Source organism: Rhinoderma darwinii, assembly GCF_050947455.1.
Source record: "Rhinoderma darwinii isolate aRhiDar2 chromosome 5 unlocalized genomic scaffold, aRhiDar2.hap1 SUPER_5_unloc_26, whole genome shotgun sequence".
NCBI classification, from domain to species: Eukaryota; Metazoa; Chordata; class Amphibia; order Anura; family Rhinodermatidae; genus Rhinoderma; species Rhinoderma darwinii.
Genome location: NW_027461783.1, coordinates 431,742 through 452,003, shown reverse-complemented (window position 1 = coordinate 452,003; position 20,262 = coordinate 431,742). Strand labels below are relative to the sequence as shown.

The window sequence follows — 20,262 nt, the reverse complement described above, 5'->3', positions numbered from 1 at the left end:
GCAAGCAAGGCTTTGTTGCAACTGCAATTCTTACTTCTTCTTGAAATGTAGGGACGACAGTACATTCCATCACATCCATCTAGTGTACACAGGTAGGTCCATTGTGGCGGGCAGGCGAGCGGGCGGGCTGCTTTATTGGCTGTTTGCTGTTCCCCTACTCCACTCCACTATTTGACTGTTGTGCTGCATCAATCAATCAATCAATCAATCAATCAATCAATCAATCAATCAATCAATCAATCAATCAATCAATCAGTGGCTGGCTCAGGTGCAGCTCTTTAACTTACCTAAAAGGGAGGGCGGAGAGAAGACAAGGAAGGTGAATGAGGTGTTCCAATGTGAAATGCCGGAAACACAGAAACACAGACGACACACAACAAGAGGTGGCAATCTATTCATTAATTGCATTTAATCAATGAGCTCATTATCACTCATGCATTGTCCAACAGGTGTTGAAATAATGGGATTAAAAGGGGAGATCCCTTCAGAAAGACAGAAACAATAGCAAAGACAAAAAACACTTTTGGAATCTGCTTTTAGTCAACACATAAGGAAAGGGTGCACCGGTCCTGGAAATACTGCAATACCAGGTCAATGCGTGGAGTGGACAGAGCAAGCTCTATTTCCATCTCCCTGTTCTAAAAATCCATTTAATATATGGTCCCCAGATAGGGGACGTATCAGATATTAAACTGATAAGAACAGATACTACACTTGATCTTAGCCAAAAGGCCGAGAAGCGATAACCCGAACGGGCCGCGCGTTGCCCGAGCCTGCCCGATACTGCTGTTCAGCCCTTGCAGCGATTCAGCCTACTTCTAGGCAATTCCATGGGGCCCTGCAGGCTCACACACTCACAGCCACACGGGAGGTGAATAAAGGCCGGAGAGGAAGCCAGACAGGATTTGCTTCTTTTGCTTGCACCACAATGCAGTGCTGAAAGAGGAGGAATCTACATAAAAACGCCTTCCTGGCAACGCCCAAATGCCCTGCTGCCATGCAGATAAACACTGGCAGCGGCAGCAAGTGCATGCCCACAGCCACCCCTTGTTCCTTCACACCTTGTATCAGCTGTAATCCAGTCCAGTCCAGTGCTGCCTGCTGAGCAGCACTGACCAACACTGCCTGGGCCCAGGCTTTTATCTCTGAGGCCCCATTATGATGTCAGAAAGCTGGCTCTGGAATCCTGAGGGCTCCACTATGACACGTGCAAAGTTCCGTCTGAACTTTATATAAGACGGTGAGGCTCAGTCAGTCACTCAGTGTTGCCTGAGAGGGCAACACTGCAACAGCCGGCCGCCAGGCTGTCTTTTTTTGCACAGCTAGTTGCCTCCAGGAGGCCACAAGAGGGAGACAAGGGACTGCAAAATGGAAAATAGGCATCCACCAACTTTACAGACAACTTCTCCTTGCTCCTACAACCTCCATCCTTGCACAGTTTGTTATTCTTCTAGGTAACATAGTAACAAATCCAAATTGCTGCTCTCTTTGTAGGCAAGCAAGGCTTTGTTGCAACTGCAATTCTTACTTCTTCTTGAAATGTAGGGACGACAGTACATTCCATCACATCCATCTAGTGTACACAGGTAGGTCCATTGTGGCGGGCAGGCGAGCGGGCGGGCTGCTTTATTGGCTGTTTGCTGTTCCCCTACTCCACTCCACTATTTGACTGTTGTGCTGCATCAATCAATCAATCAATCAATCAATCAATCAATCAATCAATCAATCAATCAATCAATCAATCAATCAATCAGTGGCTGGCTCAGGTGCAGCTCTTTAACTTACCTAAAAGGGAGGGCGGAGAGAAGACAAGGAAGGTGAATGAGGTGTTCCAATGTGAAATGCCGGAAACACAGAAACACAGACGACACACAACAAGAGGTGGCAATCTATTCATTAATTGCATTTAATCAATGAGCTCATTATCACTCATGCATTGTCCAACAGGTGTTGAAATAATGGGATTAAAAGGGGAGATCCCTTCAGAAAGACAGAAACAATAGCAAAGACAAAAAACACTTTTGGAATCTGCTTTTAGTCAACACATAAGGAAAGGGTGCACCGGTCCTGGAAATACTGCAATACCAGGTCAATGCGTGGAGTGGACAGAGCAAGCTCTATTTCCATCTCCCTGTTCTAAAAATCCATTTAATATATGGTCCCCAGATAGGGGACGTATCAGATATTAAACTGATAAGAACAGATTTTTTTTTTTTTTTTTTTTTTTTTTTTTTTTTTTTTTTTTTTTTTTTTTTTATTAAACCATTCAGGTTTTTTTGAATAAAACCGAGAACTGTAGTTGTTCAAACCACCTCTCTATTTTTCAAAAAATCTCATCACTCTGGTTCATTATTTTATTTTTCCATCAAATACAAGATAAATCAAACAAATTCCTCAAACTAAATACCTCCATTTCAACATTCGCCATATCCCTTCCGCATCCATACCTCTTTCTAGATCCCATTTATAATAAAAATACAATTTAGCCAATACCATACTAACCACATCCTCCATCTCAAATACTTCTCTTTTATACACATTCAAATTCCTCGTATTCCACAATACTTCTTTCACACAAGTCAGAAAAATCCACAACACTCTATCCTTTTCACTACCCAAACTACACAAACCAAACAAGACAATTTCATACGTCAAAACCTTCAAACCAGTCAATTCTTCACACAACCCACTCAACTTTTTCCAAACATCCTTTGCATGCTTACACGACCAAAACACATGACTCACATCCTCATCATCCCCACAACCTTCTCTCGGACACCTTTCAGATGCAACCAAACCTCTTCTTTTCTGAACACTCCTTACAGGCAACACTCCATGTACCGACATCCATAACAAATCTTTCTGCTTATTTGAGACATTATACGTAACAATCTTCTTCCACACAGACTTAGACTCCTTCGAATTCAAACCATTTACAGAACACATCACATTATTCATACACATACTTCTCACAACATTCTTTTCACTCAGAAATCTCTCCATTCTTACATCCTCTAGCTGGAATTTTTTGATAAATTTTTCTACATACAAATACCACCCTGTGCACTGAAAAGCAATTGGTTTACATAAATTCCGTTTTTCCCACCTTAAACGCTGAATCACCGTTCCAGCTAAATACTTCGACATTCTAGAAGCCTTGGATTCTTTAAATAAAAGCTCAACAAAAAAACGTACACAATTAATTCCAATGAAAATCTCCAAATTTGGGAAATCCAAGCCTCCATTACGTCTGCTTTTCATTAGAATTTCTCTCCTTGCCTTCTCAATCCCGCTCCCCCATAAAAAAAGGAACAAAACTCTATTCACTTTTTTTAACATAGCAACAGCAGGAGGAAAAACCAAAGCAACATATAAAATCATAGGTAGAATAATGCTTTTGACAATTAAAACCTTCCCCGAAAAAGAAAGATCCCTCATTCTCCACATTTCCAACTTTCTCACAATCCTACCACCTAACTCATCCCAACTTTCTCTCCCTTTCAACTCATCATCAAACACAATACCCAAAATTTTCACACCATTCACCTGTTCCATATCAGGATCACTCACCCGTTCATTACTGAAGAAAAATTTAAATTTGCTCTTACCCCAATTTATTTTAAAAGCAGACGCAATACAAAACATATTTACAATCAACTTCACTCTGGACATATCATACACTGAATCACACAATACACAAATATCATCCATATATCCCAAAGCTTTCACACGCTTTCCATCACACCCGGGCACCACCAAACCTTTCACAACCTTATCATTTCTAATCATTTGCAACAATGGTTCAATCGCACAAATAAAAAGGATGGGAGACAACGGACAACCCTGTCGCACACCAGACATAATACTAAATGATTCTGAAAAAAACCCATTCACCTGCACACAACTCTTTGCATTCGCGTATAATTTCTTCAACAAACTCACAAACTGAACCGGAAAACCCATTCTCTCTAACACTTTGAACAAAAACACATGCGCCACACGATCAAACGCTTTCTCAAAATCTAACGCACACACAATCACCTTCTTATTCCGACCCTTACAATCCTCAAGCATGTCCCGCACCAACGCCACATTCTCATGCAATTTCCTTTTCGGTACCGCACATACCTGATCCTCATCAATCACACACCCAATAACATTCCTCATACGATTCGCAATCAGCTTGGCAAAAATTTTATAATCCGTATTAAGCAAAGTAATTGGTCGCCAGTTTTCTAACCGTCTCTTATCTCCTTTTTTATGCAACAAAACTACCATACCCTTCTTCATCACATCACACATATTCATCCCAGAAAACAACACTCTCATAACATCTATAACATCCTTCCCAATTATATCCCAATATTTCCCATAGAACTCAGCTGGTATTCCATCGATCCCTGGAGACTTATTTTTAGCCATACTTCCCACCACATCCTTTACTTCACCATCCATAATCTCACCAAGCAAAGACTCATATTCACTTTCAGGAACAAAATTACCCACAATATCCAAAAACTCCTCATCATCACCCAGATCACACTTCTTCAAATCATACAGTTGTTTATAAAAATCAGACACCACATCAATCACATCCTTACCAAACACCTCTTTATCATCCTTATCCAATAACACATTCATTCCACTTTTCCCACCACACATTTTTTTAAAGAAAAATCTAGTGCACTTCTCGTGATTATCTCTAACCTCCACCTTAGATCTAAATATTATTTCTTTCCCTTTCTCTCGGAACCACTCCTTAATATCTTTTTTTGTTTTTTCCAAATCGTGTCTTACATCCATACCCAAATTTTTACATTGTTGAAGGAACGTCATCCGCATATTAAAGCGTGAATATTCTAATCTTTTCCTTCTCGCTCTTCTATACCCTATCTGTCTAAAGAAACCACCAATCTTTTTTTTCACCCATACCCACCATTCACACACATTAGAGAAAGAACTTTTCTTCCTAACCCAAAACCCATATTTTTTCCCAAACCTAGTTTTCACCCTTTCATCACTCAGAAAACTAACATTCATCTTCCATACCCCTCTACCATAAAAGAAATTATTTATAACAAAAACCCCCAACAAACACTCGTGATCTGAAAACCACACTCTCTCCTGCGCATAATCTACACATTTCATTGCTGAAATAGAAAAAAAGAAAAAGTCCAGACGAGAATCTGTTCTTCCGTCATCGGCATGGTAAGTAAATGGACCTGGTTTCCTGGTGACAGCGTCCTGCAAAGCAAAGTCCTGCAAAATTTTATTCCACAAAACTCCAGTGACATCCACATTAGACTCTGTGGACCCAGCTCGGGCCTGCTTCTCCAGGATACAGTTAATGTCACCAACAATAATTACAGGAACTTTACCATGAAGAAAAAATTTTAAAGAATCAAAAAGTGCCAACCTATCAGTTTTCACAGCATGGCCATAGATATTAATTAGCCTAAACTGCCACCCCTTATAGGATAGTAACACACAGACACATCTTCCTTCCTGTATAATTTGAGTCTGTTTGATGACAAACTCATTATTTTTAAAAAGAATACCAATTCCATCATTCCTATTTGTGGAAGAAAAAGACCAAATTGCTTCCCCAAACTTCCATTCTTCTTTCCTAGGCATTTTTGACAAACCACATTCTTGTACGCAAACAATGTCACTGCCCTTAGAGGCCAAAAAGTCCAGGACTGCAGCACGCTTGTGAGCAGAGGAGAACACCCGTACATTTTGTGAGACAATTTTTAATCTCAAAGACATGCGGGCATAGTATTGTTAGTGCAATGGAAAGCCATGGAAAAAACCAGAACATATCACGTCCCAGGGAAATACATCGCTCTTTCCAAATTTGCCACATTGACTTCACTGAGGAAACCTTCCCCAGGAGAGCTGGGTACTTCTGAGGCCACCTCAGATGACTTAGGGCTAGAACTGGAGTCACTATCCAGCAAAGAAAAAGGATTTGCATGAGCAGAATCTTCCAATAAGCCTATCTTAAGTCTCTTCACCGCCTTTCCAGACTTCCCCCTTTTTGAGACAACTTTATGGAAGATTTCCGCACTAGTGGCACTAGGCATCCTGGCCTCCTTCTCGTCCTCCTCCGATATTGACCACTCCACTTTTGCTGAATCGTCCATTTTTGACTCTGGGCTAGAAAAGGACAAAATTTGCATACTTGCACCGTTATCAGGGTATGCACACCCACTAGGTGGCGCTGTGTCTTTACCTTCCATAGGTATAACCCCAGGTGTCTCATCAACAGTTGGCTCTGCAGGAGGGACCACACCCAACTCCATGCTGTCAGTATGTGAGGTTAGAACCTCTCCTAATCCAGCTTTCCCAGGGTCCTGAGAAGCAGCCACAGAAACATTGCCAGCTGGCTCTGAAATTACCTCAGAAGAGGCAGCAAGGGAACTTGTTGTTCTCACCTGTCTGCCCCATGTTCTTCTCTCTTGTCCTAAGAAAGGAAACACCTTTGGACATTTCCTACAGGTATGACCAGGCAAACCACAAATATCACACCTGGATGGGGAAATACATGCACTAGCCTCATGTCCTGTTTCCTTGCAATTTCTGCAAACTTTGCCTTTGCATGCATCTTTGGTATGCCCGTAGGAAAAACATGATCTACAAAAGCATGGCATATCTTGGTAGTACAGATATCCCTTATTCCCACCAATGGAAAAATTAGCAGGAGGATTCATCACTCCTCCAATACAGCTGGAGTCAGGTTTCAGCCTGACCCAGTACTTGATATCACCATTAAAGACTCCCCATAGGTTCTTCTGCTCCACACCACCTCTAACATGGGTACAGTAATGAGCTAAAAAAGCCCTGACCAGCCTTCTATCCAAAAATGGGTTATACATATGAATTGTTATACATTTCTCCACTGTAGAAAAAAGAGGTTGCACTTCAATGGATGTTAATGCCTCATGCATGTGTTTTTCCTTTAGCAACTGAAAAACGTTTAAACAGTAGGCGGCCTCAAAAAAGGATACATCATATGTAGCAATATTGCTGAAAGCTTGGATACAGAATACCTCTACCAACTTAACTCCAGCCAGGTCCAGAAGGATGTTCTCAATGATATGTCCAGTATCAACTTCGTCTCTCCTCTGCTCATTCACCACGAAACGGATAGTGTTACGCACAGCTGCCATCTTGAAATGGAATGCCCAACGGCACGATGATCGCTCCCAAAAACGTCGGATAGGACTCCACGAAAGACCGAACCCCCGGCCCAGACCAGGCAATAAACCTGATCTGAGCCAAAAGGCCGAGAAGCGATAACCCGAACGGGCCGCGCGTTGCCCGAGCCTGCCCGATACTGCTGTTCAGCCCTTGCAGCGATTCAGCCTACTTCTAGGCAATTCCATGGGGCCCTGCAGGCTCACACACTCACAGCTACACGGGAGGTGAATAAAGGCCGGAGAGGAAGCCAGACAGGATTTGCTTCTTTTGCTTGCACCACAATGCAGTGCTGAAAGAGGAGGAATCTACATAAAAACGCCTTCCTGGCAACGCCCAAATGCCCTGCTGCCATGCAGATAAACACTGGCAGCGGCAGCAAGTGCATGCCCACAGCCACCCCTTGTTCCTTCACACCTTGTATCAGCTGTAATCCAGTCCAGTCCAGTGCTGCCTGCTGAGCAGCACTGACCAACACTGCCTGGGCCCAGGCTTTTATCTCTGAGGCCCCATTATGATGTCAGAAAGCTGGCTCTGGAATCCTGAGGGCTCCACTATGACACGTGCAAAGTTCCGTCTGAACTTTATATAAGACGGTGAGGCTCAGTCAGTCACTCAGTGTTGCCTGAGAGGGCAACACTGCAACAGCCGGCCGCCAGGCTGTCTTTTTTTTGCACAGCTAGTTGCCTCCAGGAGGCCACAAGAGGGAGACAAGGGACTGCAAAATGGAAAATAGGCATCCACCAACTTTACAGACAACTTCTCCTTGCTCCTACAACCTCCATCCTTGCACAGTTTGTTATTCTTCTAGGTAACATAGTAACAAATCCAAATTGCTGCTCTCTTTGTAGGCAAGCAAGGCTTTGTTGCAACTGCAATTCTTACTTCTTCTTGAAATGTAGGGACGACAGTACATTCCATCACATCCATCTAGTGTACACAGGTAGGTCCATTGTGGCGGGCAGGCGAGCGGGCGGGCTGCTTTATTGGCTGTTTGCTGTTCCCCTACTCCACTCCACTATTTGACTGTTGTGCTGCATCAATCAATCAATCAATCAATCAATCAATCAATCAATCAATCAATCAGTGGCTGGCTCAGGTGCAGCTCTTTAACTTACCTAAAAGGGAGGGCGGAGAGAAGACAAGGAAGGTGAATGAGGTGTTCCAATGTGAAATGCCGGAAACACAGAAACACAGACGACACACAACAAGAGGTGGCAATCTATTCATTAATTGCATTTAATCAATGAGCTCATTATCACTCATGCATTGTCCAACAGGTGTTGAAATAATGGGATTAAAAGGGGAGATCCCTTCAGAAAGACAGAAACAATAGCAAAGACAAAAAACACTTTTGGAATCTGCTTTTAGTCAACACATAAGGAAAGGGTGCACCGGTCCTGGAAATACTGCAATACCAGGTCAATGCGTGGAGTGGACAGAGCAAGCTCTATTTCCATCTCCCTGTTCTAAAAATCCATTTAATATATGGTCCCCAGATAGGGGACGTATCAGATATTAAACTGATAAGAACAGATACTACACTTGATCTTAGCCAAAAGGCCGAGAAGCGATAACCCGAACGGGCCGCGCGTTGCCCGAGCCTGCCCGATACTGCTGTTCAGCCCTTGCAGCGATTCAGCCTACTTCTAGGCAATTCCATGGGGCCCTGCAGGCTCACACACTCACAGCTACACGGGAGGTGAATAAAGGCCGGAGAGGAAGCCAGACAGGATTTGCTTCTTTTGCTTGCACCACAATGCAGTGCTGAAAGAGGAGGAATCTACATAAAAACGCCTTCCTGGCAACGCCCAAATGCCCTGCTGCCATGCAGATAAACACTGGCAGCGGCAGCAAGTGCATGCCCACAGCCACCCCTTGTTCCTTCACACCTTGTATCAGCTGTAATCCAGTCCAGTCCAGTGCTGCCTGCTGAGCAGCACTGACCAACACTGCCTGGGCCCAGGCTTTTATCTCTGAGGCCCCATTATGATGTCAGAAAGCTGGCTCTGGAATCCTGAGGGCTCCACTATGACACGTGCAAAGTTCCGTCTGAACTTTATATAAGACGGTGAGGCTCAGTCAGTCACTCAGTGTTGCCTGAGAGGGCAACACTGCAACAGCCGGCCGCCAGGCTGTCTTTTTTTTGCACAGCTAGTTGCCTCCAGGAGGCCACAAGAGGGAGACAAGGGACTGCAAAATGGAAAATAGGCATCCACCAACTTTACAGACAACTTCTCCTTGCTCCTACAACCTCCATCCTTGCACAGTTTGTTATTCTTCTAGGTAACATAGTAACAAATCCAAATTGCTGCTCTCTTTGTAGGCAAGCAAGGCTTTGTTGCAACTGCAATTCTTACTTCTTCTTGAAATGTAGGGACGACAGTACATTCCATCACATCCATCTAGTGTACACAGGTAGGTCCATTGTGGCGGGCAGGCGAGCGGGCGGGCTGCTTTATTGGCTGTTTGCTGTTCCCCTACTCCACTCCACTATTTGACTGTTGTGCTGCATCAATCAATCAATCAATCAATCAATCAATCAATCAATCAGTGGCTGGCTCAGGTGCAGCTCTTTAACTTACCTAAAAGGGAGGGCGGAGAGAAGACAAGGAAGGTGAATGAGGTGTTCCAATGTGAAATGCCGGAAACACAGAAACACAGACGACACACAACAAGAGGTGGCAATCTATTCATTAATTGCATTTAATCAATGAGCTCATTATCACTCATGCATTGTCCAACAGGTGTTGAAATAATGGGATTAAAAGGGGAGATCCCTTCAGAAAGACAGAAACAATAGCAAAGACAAAAAACACTTTTGGAATCTGCTTTTAGTCAACACATAAGGAAAGGGTGCACCGGTCCTGGAAATACTGCAATACCAGGTCAATGCGTGGAGTGGACAGAGCAAGCTCTATTTCCATCTCCCTGTTCTAAAAATCCATTTAATATATGGTCCCCAGATAGGGGACGTATCAGATATTAAACTGATAAGAACAGATACTACACTTGATCTTAGCCAAAAGGCCGAGAAGCGATAACCCGAACGGGCCGCGCGTTGCCCGAGCCTGCCCGATACTGCTGTTCAGCCCTTGCAGCGATTCAGCCTACTTCTAGGCAATTCCATGGGGCCCTGCAGGCTCACACACTCACAGCTACACGGGAGGTGAATAAAGGCCGGAGAGGAAGCCAGACAGGATTTGCTTCTTTTGCTTGCACCACAATGCAGTGCTGAAAGAGGAGGAATCTACATAAAAACGCCTTCCTGGCAACGCCCAAATGCCCTGCTGCCATGCAGATAAACACTGGCAGCGGCAGCAAGTGCATGCCCACAGCCACCCCTTGTTCCTTCACACCTTGTATCAGCTGTAATCCAGTCCAGTCCAGTGCTGCCTGCTGAGCAGCACTGACCAACACTGCCTGGGCCCAGGCTTTTATCTCTGAGGCCCCATTATGATGTCAGAAAGCTGGCTCTGGAATCCTGAGGGCTCCACTATGACACGTGCAAAGTTCCGTCTGAACTTTATATAAGACGGTGAGGCTCAGTCAGTCACTCAGTGTTGCCTGAGAGGGCAACACTGCAACAGCCGGCCGCCAGGCTGTCTTTTTTTTGCACAGCTAGTTGCCTCCAGGAGGCCACAAGAGGGAGACAAGGGACTGCAAAATGGAAAATAGGCATCCACCAACTTTACAGACAACTTCTCCTTGCTCCTACAACCTCCATCCTTGCACAGTTTGTTATTCTTCTAGGTAACATAGTAACAAATCCAAATTGCTGCTCTCTTTGTAGGCAAGCAAGGCTTTGTTGCAACTGCAATTCTTACTTCTTCTTGAAATGTAGGGACGACAGTACATTCCATCACATCCATCTAGTGTACACAGGTAGGTCCATTGTGGCGGGCAGGCGAGCGGGCGGGCTGCTTTATTGGCTGTTTGCTGTTCCCCTACTCCACTCCACTATTTGACTGTTGTGCTGCATCAATCAATCAATCAATCAATCAATCAATCAATCAATCAATCAATCAGTGGCTGGCTCAGGTGCAGCTCTTTAACTTACCTAAAAGGGAGGGCGGAGAGAAGACAAGGAAGGTGAATGAGGTGTTCCAATGTGAAATGCCGGAAACACAGAAACACAGACGACACACAACAAGAGGTGGCAATCTATTCATTAATTGCATTTAATCAATGAGCTCATTATCACTCATGCATTGTCCAACAGGTGTTGAAATAATGGGATTAAAAGGGGAGATCCCTTCAGAAAGACAGAAACAATAGCAAAGACAAAAAACACTTTTGGAATCTGCTTTTAGTCAACACATAAGGAAAGGGTGCACCGGTCCTGGAAATACTGCAATACCAGGTCAATGCGTGGAGTGGACAGAGCAAGCTCTATTTCCATCTCCCTGTTCTAAAAATCCATTTAATATATGGTCCCCAGATAGGGGACGTATCAGATATTAAACTGATAAGAACAGATACTACACTTGATCTTAGCCAAAAGGCCGAGAAGCGATAACCCGAACGGGCCGCGCGTTGCCCGAGCCTGCCCGATACTGCTGTTCAGCCCTTGCAGCGATTCAGCCTACTTCTAGGCAATTCCATGGGGCCCTGCAGGCTCACACACTCACAGCTACACGGGAGGTGAATAAAGGCCGGAGAGGAAGCCAGACAGGATTTGCTTCTTTTGCTTGCACCACAATGCAGTGCTGAAAGAGGAGGAATCTACATAAAAACGCCTTCCTGGCAACGCCCAAATGCCCTGCTGCCATGCAGATAAACACTGGCAGCGGCAGCAAGTGCATGCCCACAGCCACCCCTTGTTCCTTCACACCTTGTATCAGCTGTAATCCAGTCCAGTCCAGTGCTGCCTGCTGAGCAGCACTGACCAACACTGCCTGGGCCCAGGCTTTTATCTCTGAGGCCCCATTATGATGTCAGAAAGCTGGCTCTGGAATCCTGAGGGCTCCACTATGACACGTGCAAAGTTCCGTCTGAACTTTATATAAGACGGTGAGGCTCAGTCAGTCACTCAGTGTTGCCTGAGAGGGCAACACTGCAACAGCCGGCCGCCAGGCTGTCTTTTTTTTGCACAGCTAGTTGCCTCCAGGAGGCCACAAGAGGGAGACAAGGGACTGCAAAATGGAAAATAGGCATCCACCAACTTTACAGACAACTTCTCCTTGCTCCTACAACCTCCATCCTTGCACAGTTTGTTATTCTTCTAGGTAACATAGTAACAAATCCAAATTGCTGCTCTCTTTGTAGGCAAGCAAGGCTTTGTTGCAACTGCAATTCTTACTTCTTCTTGAAATGTAGGGACGACAGTACATTCCATCACATCCATCTAGTGTACACAGGTAGGTCCATTGTGGCGGGCAGGCGAGCGGGCGGGCTGCTTTATTGGCTGTTTGCTGTTCCCCTACTCCACTCCACTATTTGACTGTTGTGCTGCATCAATCAATCAATCAATCAATCAATCAATCAATCAATCAATCAATCAATCAATCAATCAATCAGTGGCTGGCTCAGGTGCAGCTCTTTAACTTACCTAAAAGGGAGGGCGGAGAGAAGACAAGGAAGGTGAATGAGGTGTTCCAATGTGAAATGCCGGAAACACAGAAACACAGACGACACACAACAAGAGGTGGCAATCTATTCATTAATTGCATTTAATCAATGAGCTCATTATCACTCATGCATTGTCCAACAGGTGTTGAAATAATGGGATTAAAAGGGGAGATCCCTTCAGAAAGACAGAAACAATAGCAAAGACAAAAAACACTTTTGGAATCTGCTTTTAGTCAACACATAAGGAAAGGGTGCACCGGTCCTGGAAATACTGCAATACCAGGTCAATGCGTGGAGTGGACAGAGCAAGCTCTATTTCCATCTCCCTGTTCTAAAAATCCATTTAATATATGGTCCCCAGATAGGGGACGTATCAGATATTAAACTGATAAGAATAGATACTACACTTGATCTTAGCCAAAAGGCCGAGAAGCGATAACCCGAACGGGCCGCGCGTTGCCCGAGCCTGCCCGATACTGCTGTTCAGCCCTTGCAGCGATTCAGCCTACTTCTAGGCAATTCCATGGGGCCCTGCAGGCTCACACACTCACAGCTACACGGGAGGTGAATAAAGGCCGGAGAGGAAGCCAGACAGGATTTGCTTCTTTTGCTTGCACCACAATGCAGTGCTGAAAGAGGAGGAATCTACATAAAAACGCCTTCCTGGCAACGCCCAAATGCCCTGCTGCCATGCAGATAAACACTGGCAGCGGCAGCAAGTGCATGCCCACAGCCACCCCTTGTTCCTTCACACCTTGTATCAGCTGTAATCCAGTCCAGTCCAGTGCTGCCTGCTGAGCAGCACTGACCAACACTGCCTGGGCCCAGGCTTTTATCTCTGAGGCCCCATTATGATGTCAGAAAGCTGGCTCTGGAATCCTGAGGGCTCCACTATGACACGTGCAAAGTTCCGTCTGAACTTTATATAAGACGGTGAGGCTCAGTCAGTCACTCAGTGTTGCCTGAGAGGGCAACACTGCAACAGCCGGCCGCCAGGCTGTCTTTTTTTTGCACAGCTAGTTGCCTCCAGGAGGCCACAAGAGGGAGACAAGGGACTGCAAAATGGAAAATAGGCATCCACCAACTTTACAGACAACTTCTCCTTGCTCCTACAACCTCCATCCTTGCACAGTTTGTTATTCTTCTAGGTAACATAGTAACAAATCCAAATTGCTGCTCTCTTTGTAGGCAAGCAAGGCTTTGTTGCAACTGCAATTCTTACTTCTTCTTGAAATGTAGGGACGACAGTACATTCCATCACATCCATCTAGTGTACACAGGTAGGTCCATTGTGGCGGGCAGGCGAGCGGGCGGGCTGCTTTATTGGCTGTTTGCTGTTCCCCTACTCCACTCCACTATTTGACTGTTGTGCTGCATCAATCAATCAATCAATCAATCAATCAATCAATCAATCAATCAATCAATCAATCAATCAATCAGTGGCTGGCTCAGGTGCAGCTCTTTAACTTACCTAAAAGGGAGGGCGGAGAGAAGACAAGGAAGGTGAATGAGGTGTTCCAATGTGAAATGCCGGAAACACAGAAACACAGACGACACACAACAAGAGGTGGCAATCTATTCATTAATTGCATTTAATCAATGAGCTCATTATCACTCATGCATTGTCCAACAGGTGTTGAAATAATGGGATTAAAAGGGGAGATCCCTTCAGAAAGACAGAAACAATAGCAAAGACAAAAAACACTTTTGGAATCTGCTTTTAGTCAACACATAAGGAAAGGGTGCACCGGTCCTGGAAATACTGCAATACCAGGTCAATGCGTGGAGTGGACAGAGCAAGCTCTATTTCCATCTCCCTGTTCTAAAAATCCATTTAATATATGGTCCCCAGATAGGGGACGTATCAGATATTAAACTGATAAGAACAGATACTACACTTGATCTTAGCCAAAAGGCCGAGAAGCGATAACCCGAACGGGCCGCGCGTTGCCCGAGCCTGCCCGATACTGCTGTTCAGCCCTTGCAGCGATTCAGCCTACTTCTAGGCAATTCCATGGGGCCCTGCAGGCTCACACACTCACAGCTACACGGGAGGTGAATAAAGGCCGGAGAGGAAGCCAGACAGGATTTGCTTCTTTTGCTTGCACCACAATGCAGTGCTGAAAGAGGAGGAATCTACATAAAAACGCCTTCCTGGCAACGCCCAAATGCCCTGCTGCCATGCAGATAAACACTGGCAGCGGCAGCAAGTGCATGCCCACAGCCACCCCTTGTTCCTTCACACCTTGTATCAGCTGTAATCCAGTCCAGTCCAGTGCTGCCTGCTGAGCAGCACTGACCAACACTGCCTGGGCCCAGGCTTTTATCTCTGAGGCCCCATTATGATGTCAGAAAGCTGGCTCTGGAATCCTGAGGGCTCCACTATGACACGTGCAAAGTTCCGTCTGAACTTTATATAAGACGGTGAGGCTCAGTCAGTCACTCAGTGTTGCCTGAGAGGGCAACACTGCAACAGCCGGCCGCCAGGCTGTCTTTTTTTGCACAGCTAGTTGCCTCCAGGAGGCCACAAGAGGGAGACAAGGGACTGCAAAATGGAAAATAGGCATCCACCAACTTTACAGACAACTTCTCCTTGCTCCTACAACCTCCATCCTTGCACAGTTTGTTATTCTTCTAGGTAACATAGTAACAAATCCAAATTGCTGCTCTCTTTGTAGGCAAGCAAGGCTTTGTTGCAACTGCAATTCTTACTTCTTCTTGAAATGTAGGGACGACAGTACATTCCATCACATCCATCTAGTGTACACAGGTAGGTCCATTGTGGCGGGCAGGCGAGCGGGCGGGCTGCTTTATTGGCTGTTTGCTGTTCCCCTACTCCACTCCACTATTTGACTGTTGTGCTGCATCAATCAATCAATCAATCAATCAATCAATCAATCAATCAATCAATCAGTGGCTGGCTCAGGTGCAGCTCTTTAACTTACCTAAAAGGGAGGGCGGAGAGAAGACAAGGAAGGTGAATGAGGTGTTCCAATGTGAAATGCCGGAAACACAGAAACACAGACGACACACAACAAGAGGTGGCAATCTATTCATTAATTGCATTTAATCAATGAGCTCATTATCACTCATGCATTGTCCAACAGGTGTTGAAATAATGGGATTAAAAGGGGAGATCCCTTCAGAAAGACAGAAACAATAGCAAAGACAAAAAACACTTTTGGAATCTGCTTTTAGTCAACACATAAGGAAAGGGTGCACCGGTCCTGGAAATACTGCAATACCAGGTCAATGCGTGGAGTGGACAGAGCAAGCTCTATTTCCATCTCCCTGTTCTAAAAATCCATTTAATATATGGTCCCCAGATAGGGGACGTATCAGATATTAAACTGATAAGAACAGATACTACACTTGATCTTAGCCAAAAGGCCGAGAAGCGATAACCCGAACGGGCCGCGCGTTGCCCGAGCCTGCCCGATACTGCTGTTCAGCCCTTGCAGCGATTCAGCCTACTTCTAGGCAATTCCATGGGGCCCTGCAGGCTCACACACTCACAGCTACACGGGAGGTGAATAAAGGCCGGAGAGGAAGCCAGACAGGATTTGCTTCTTTTGCTTGCACCACAATGCAGTGCTGAAAGAGGAGGAATCTACATAAAAACGCCTTCCTGGCAACGCCCAAATGCCCTGCTGCCATGCAGATAAACACTGGCAGCGGCAGCAAGTGCATGCCCACAGCCACCCCTTGTTCCTTCACACCTTGTATCAGCTGTAATCCAGTCCAGTCCAGTGCTGCCTGCTGAGCAGCACTGACCAACACTGCCTGGGCCCAGGCTTTTATCTCTGAGGCCCCATTATGATGTCAGAAAGCTGGCTCTGGAATCCTGAGGGCTCCACTATGACACGTGCAAAGTTCCGTCTGAACTTTATATAAGACGGTGAGGCTCAGTCAGTCACTCAGTTTTGCCTGAGAGGGCAACACTGCAACAGCCGGCCGCCAGGCTGTCTTTTTTTTGCACAGCTAGTTGCCTCCAGGAGGCCACAAGAGGGAGACAAGGGACTGCAAAATGGAAAATAGGCATCCACCAACTTTACAGACAACTTCTCCTTGCTCCTACAACCTCCATCCTTGCACAGTTTGTTATTCTTCTAGGTAACATAGTAACAAATCCAAATTGCTGCTCTCTTTGTAGGCAAGCAAGGCTTTGTTGCAACTGCAATTCTTACTTCTTCTTGAAATGTAGGGACGACAGTACATTCCATCACATCCATCTAGTGTACACAGGTAGGTCCATTGTGGCGGGCAGGCGAGCGGGCGGGCTGCTTTATTGGCTGTTTGCTGTTCCCCTACTCCACTCCACTATTTGACTGTTGTGCTGCATCAATCAATCAATCAATCAATCAATCAATCAATCAATCAATCAATCAATCAATCAATCAATCAGTGGCTGGCTCAGGTGCAGCTCTTTAACTTACCTAAAAGGGAGGGCGGAGAGAAGACAAGGAAGGTGAATGAGGTGTTCCAATGTGAAATGCCGGAAACACAGAAACACAGACGACACACAACAAGAGGTGGCAATCTATTCATTAATTGCATTTAATCAATGAGCTCATTATCACTCATGCATTGTCCAACAGGTGTTGAAATAATGGGATTAAAAGGGGAGATCCCTTCAGAAAGACAGAAACAATAGCAAAGACAAAAAACACTTTTGGAATCTGCTTTTAGTCAACACATAAGGAAAGGGTGCACCGGTCCTGGAAATACTGCAATACCAGGTCAATGCGTGGAGTGGACAGAGCAAGCTCTATTTCCATCTCCCTGTTCTAAAAATCCATTTAATATATGGTCCCCAGATAGGGGACGTATCAGATATTAAACTGATAAGAACAGATACTACACTTGATCTTAGCCAAAAGGCCGAGAAGCGATAACCCGAACGGGCCGCGCGTTGCCCGAGCCTGCCCGATACTGCTGTTCAGCCCTTGCAGCGATTCAGCCTACTTCTAGGCAATTCCATGGGGCCCTGCAGGCTCACACACTCACAGCTACACGGGAGGTGAATAAAGGCCGGAGAGGAAGCCAGACAGGATTTGCTTCTTTTGCTTGCACCACAATGCAGTGCTGAAAGAGGAGGAATCTACATAAAAACGCCTTCCTGGCAACGCCCAAATGCCCTGCTGCCATGCAGATAAACACTGGCAGCGGCAGCAAGTGCATGCCCACAGCCACCCCTTGTTCCTTCACACCTTGTATCAGCTGTAATCCAGTCCAGTCCAGTGCTGCCTGCTGAGCAGCACTGACCAACACTGCCTGGGCCCAGGCTTTTATCTCTGAGGCCCCATTATGATGTCAGAAAGCTGGCTCTGGAATCCTGAGGGCTCCACTATGACACGTGCAAAGTTCCGTCTGAACTTTATATAAGACGGTGAGGCTCAGTCAGTCACTCAGTGTTGCCTGAGAGGGCAACACTGCAACAGCCGGCCGCCAGGCTGTCTTTTTTTTGCACAGCTAGTTGCCTCCAGGAGGCCACAAGAGGGAGACAAGGGACTGCAAAATGGAAAATAGGCATCCACCAACTTTACAGACAACTTCTCCTTGCTCCTACAACCTCCATCCTTGCACAGTTTGTTATTCTTCTAGGTAACATAGTAACAAATCCAAATTGCTGCTCTCTTTGTAGGCAAGCAAGGCTTTGTTGCAACTGCAATTCTTACTTCTTCTTGAAATGTAGGGACGACAGTACATTCCATCACATCCATCTAGTGTACACAGGTAGGTCCATTGTGGCGGGCAGGCGAGCGGGTCCATTGTGGCGGGCAGGCGAGCGGGCGGGCTGCTTTATTGGCTGTTTGCTGTTCCCCTACTCCACTCCACTATTTGACTGTTGTGCTGCAATCAATCAATCAATCAATCAATCAATCAATCAATCAATCAATCAATCAATCAATCAGTGGCTGGCTCAGGTGCAGCTCTTTAACTTACCTAAAAGGGAGGGCGGAGAGAAGACAAGGAAGGTGAATGAGGTGTTCCAATGTGAAATGCCGGAAACACAGAAACACAGACGACACACAACAAGAGGTGGCAATCTATTCATTAATTGCATTTAATCAATGAGCTCATTATCACTCATGCATTGTCCAACAGGTGTTGAAATAATGGGATTAAAAGGGGAGATCCCTTCAGAAAGACAGAAACAATAGCAAAGACAAAAAACACTTTTGGAATCTGCTTTTAGTCAACACATAAGGAAAGGGTGCACCGGTCCTGGAAATACTGCAATACCAGGTCAATGCGTGGAGTGGACAGAGCAAGCTCTATTTCCATCTCCCTGTTCTAAAAATCCATTTAATATATGGTCCCCAGATAGGGGACGTATCAGATATTAAACTGATAAGAACAGATACTACACTTGATCTTAGCCAAAAGGCCGAGAAGCGATAACCCGAACGGGCCGCGCGTTGCCCGAGCCTGCCCGATACTGCTGTTCAGCCCTTGCAGCGATTCAGCCTACTTCTAGGCAATTCCATGGGGCCCTGCAGGCTCACACACTCACAGCTACACGGGAGGTGAATAAAGGCCGGAGAGGAAGCCAGACAGGATTTGCTTCTTTTGCTTGCACCACAATGCAGTGCTGAAAGAGGAGGAATCTACATAAAAACGCCTTCCTGGCAACGCCCAAATGCCCTGCTGCCATGCAGATAAACACTGGCAGCGGCAGCAAGTGCATGCCCACAGCCACCCCTTGTTCCTTCACACCTTGTATCAGCTGTAATCCAGTCCAGTCCAGTGCTGCCTGCTGAGCAGCACTGACCAACACTGCCTGGGCCCAGGCTTTTATCTCTGAGGCCCCATTATGATGTCAGAAAGCTGGCTCTGGAATCCTGAGGGCTCCACTATGACACGTGCAAAGTTCCGTCTGAACTTTATATAAGACGGTGAGGCTCAGTCAGTCACTCAGTGTTGCCTGAGAGGGCAACACTGCAACAGCCGGCCGCCAGGCTGTCTTTTTTTTGCACAGCTAGTTGCCTCCAGGAGGCCACAAGAGGGAGACAAGGGACTGCAAAATGGAAAATAGGCATCCACCAACTTTACAGACAACTTCTCCTTGCTCCTACAACCTCCATCCTTGCACAGTTTGTTATTCTTCTAGGTAACATAGTAACAAATCCAAATTGCTGCTCTCTTTGTAGGCAAGCAAGGCTTTGTTGCAACTGCAATTCTTACTTCTTCTTGAAATGTAGGGACGACAGTACATTCCATCACATCCATCTAGTGTACACAGGTAGGTCCATTGTGGCGGGCAGGCGAGCGGGCGGGCTGCTTTATTGGCTGTTTGCTGTTCCCCTACTCCACTCCACTATTTGACTGTTGTGCTGCATCAATCAATCAATCAATCAATCAATCAATCAATCAATCAATCAATCAGTGGCTGGCTCAGGTGCAGCTCTTTAACTTACCTAAAAGGGAGGGCGGAGAGAAGACAAGGAAGGTGAATGAGGTGTTCCAATGTGAAATGCCGGAAACACA

At 45.7% G+C, this 20,262-nt stretch overlaps 9 non-coding genes and 1 pseudogene across 9 annotated transcripts; all 10 read right to left on the bottom strand.

The window, feature by feature from the left end:
- Positions 1–553: 553 nt before the first annotated feature.
- Positions 554–744, bottom strand: LOC142688700 (U2 spliceosomal RNA). Its single transcript, XR_012857760.1, has one exon. It is a non-coding gene; the product is annotated as a U2 spliceosomal RNA (small nuclear RNA).
- A 1,307-nt stretch (positions 745–2,051) lies between these two features.
- LOC142688808 (U2 spliceosomal RNA) lies at positions 2,052–2,222 on the bottom strand (annotated as a pseudogene).
- Positions 2,223–8,584: 6,362 nt separating this feature from the next.
- LOC142688699 (U2 spliceosomal RNA) lies at positions 8,585–8,775 on the bottom strand. The gene has a single exon (XR_012857759.1). It is a non-coding gene; the product is annotated as a U2 spliceosomal RNA (small nuclear RNA).
- A 1,276-nt stretch (positions 8,776–10,051) lies between these two features.
- LOC142688698 (U2 spliceosomal RNA) lies at positions 10,052–10,242 on the bottom strand. The gene has a single exon (XR_012857758.1). It is a non-coding gene; the product is annotated as a U2 spliceosomal RNA (small nuclear RNA).
- Positions 10,243–11,526: 1,284 nt separating this feature from the next.
- LOC142688696 (U2 spliceosomal RNA) lies at positions 11,527–11,717 on the bottom strand. The gene has a single exon (XR_012857756.1). It is a non-coding gene; the product is annotated as a U2 spliceosomal RNA (small nuclear RNA).
- A 1,300-nt stretch (positions 11,718–13,017) lies between these two features.
- LOC142688792 (U2 spliceosomal RNA) lies at positions 13,018–13,208 on the bottom strand. Its single transcript, XR_012857843.1, has one exon. It is a non-coding gene; the product is annotated as a U2 spliceosomal RNA (small nuclear RNA).
- A 1,300-nt stretch (positions 13,209–14,508) lies between these two features.
- On the bottom strand, positions 14,509–14,699 carry LOC142688695 (U2 spliceosomal RNA). Its single transcript, XR_012857755.1, has one exon. It is a non-coding gene; the product is annotated as a U2 spliceosomal RNA (small nuclear RNA).
- Positions 14,700–15,982: 1,283 nt separating this feature from the next.
- On the bottom strand, positions 15,983–16,173 carry LOC142688694 (U2 spliceosomal RNA). The gene has a single exon (XR_012857754.1). It is a non-coding gene; the product is annotated as a U2 spliceosomal RNA (small nuclear RNA).
- Positions 16,174–17,473: 1,300 nt separating this feature from the next.
- Positions 17,474–17,664, bottom strand: LOC142688693 (U2 spliceosomal RNA). Its single transcript, XR_012857753.1, has one exon. It is a non-coding gene; the product is annotated as a U2 spliceosomal RNA (small nuclear RNA).
- Positions 17,665–18,983: 1,319 nt separating this feature from the next.
- Positions 18,984–19,174, bottom strand: LOC142688692 (U2 spliceosomal RNA). The gene has a single exon (XR_012857752.1). It is a non-coding gene; the product is annotated as a U2 spliceosomal RNA (small nuclear RNA).
- Positions 19,175–20,262: the final 1,088 nt, after the last annotated feature.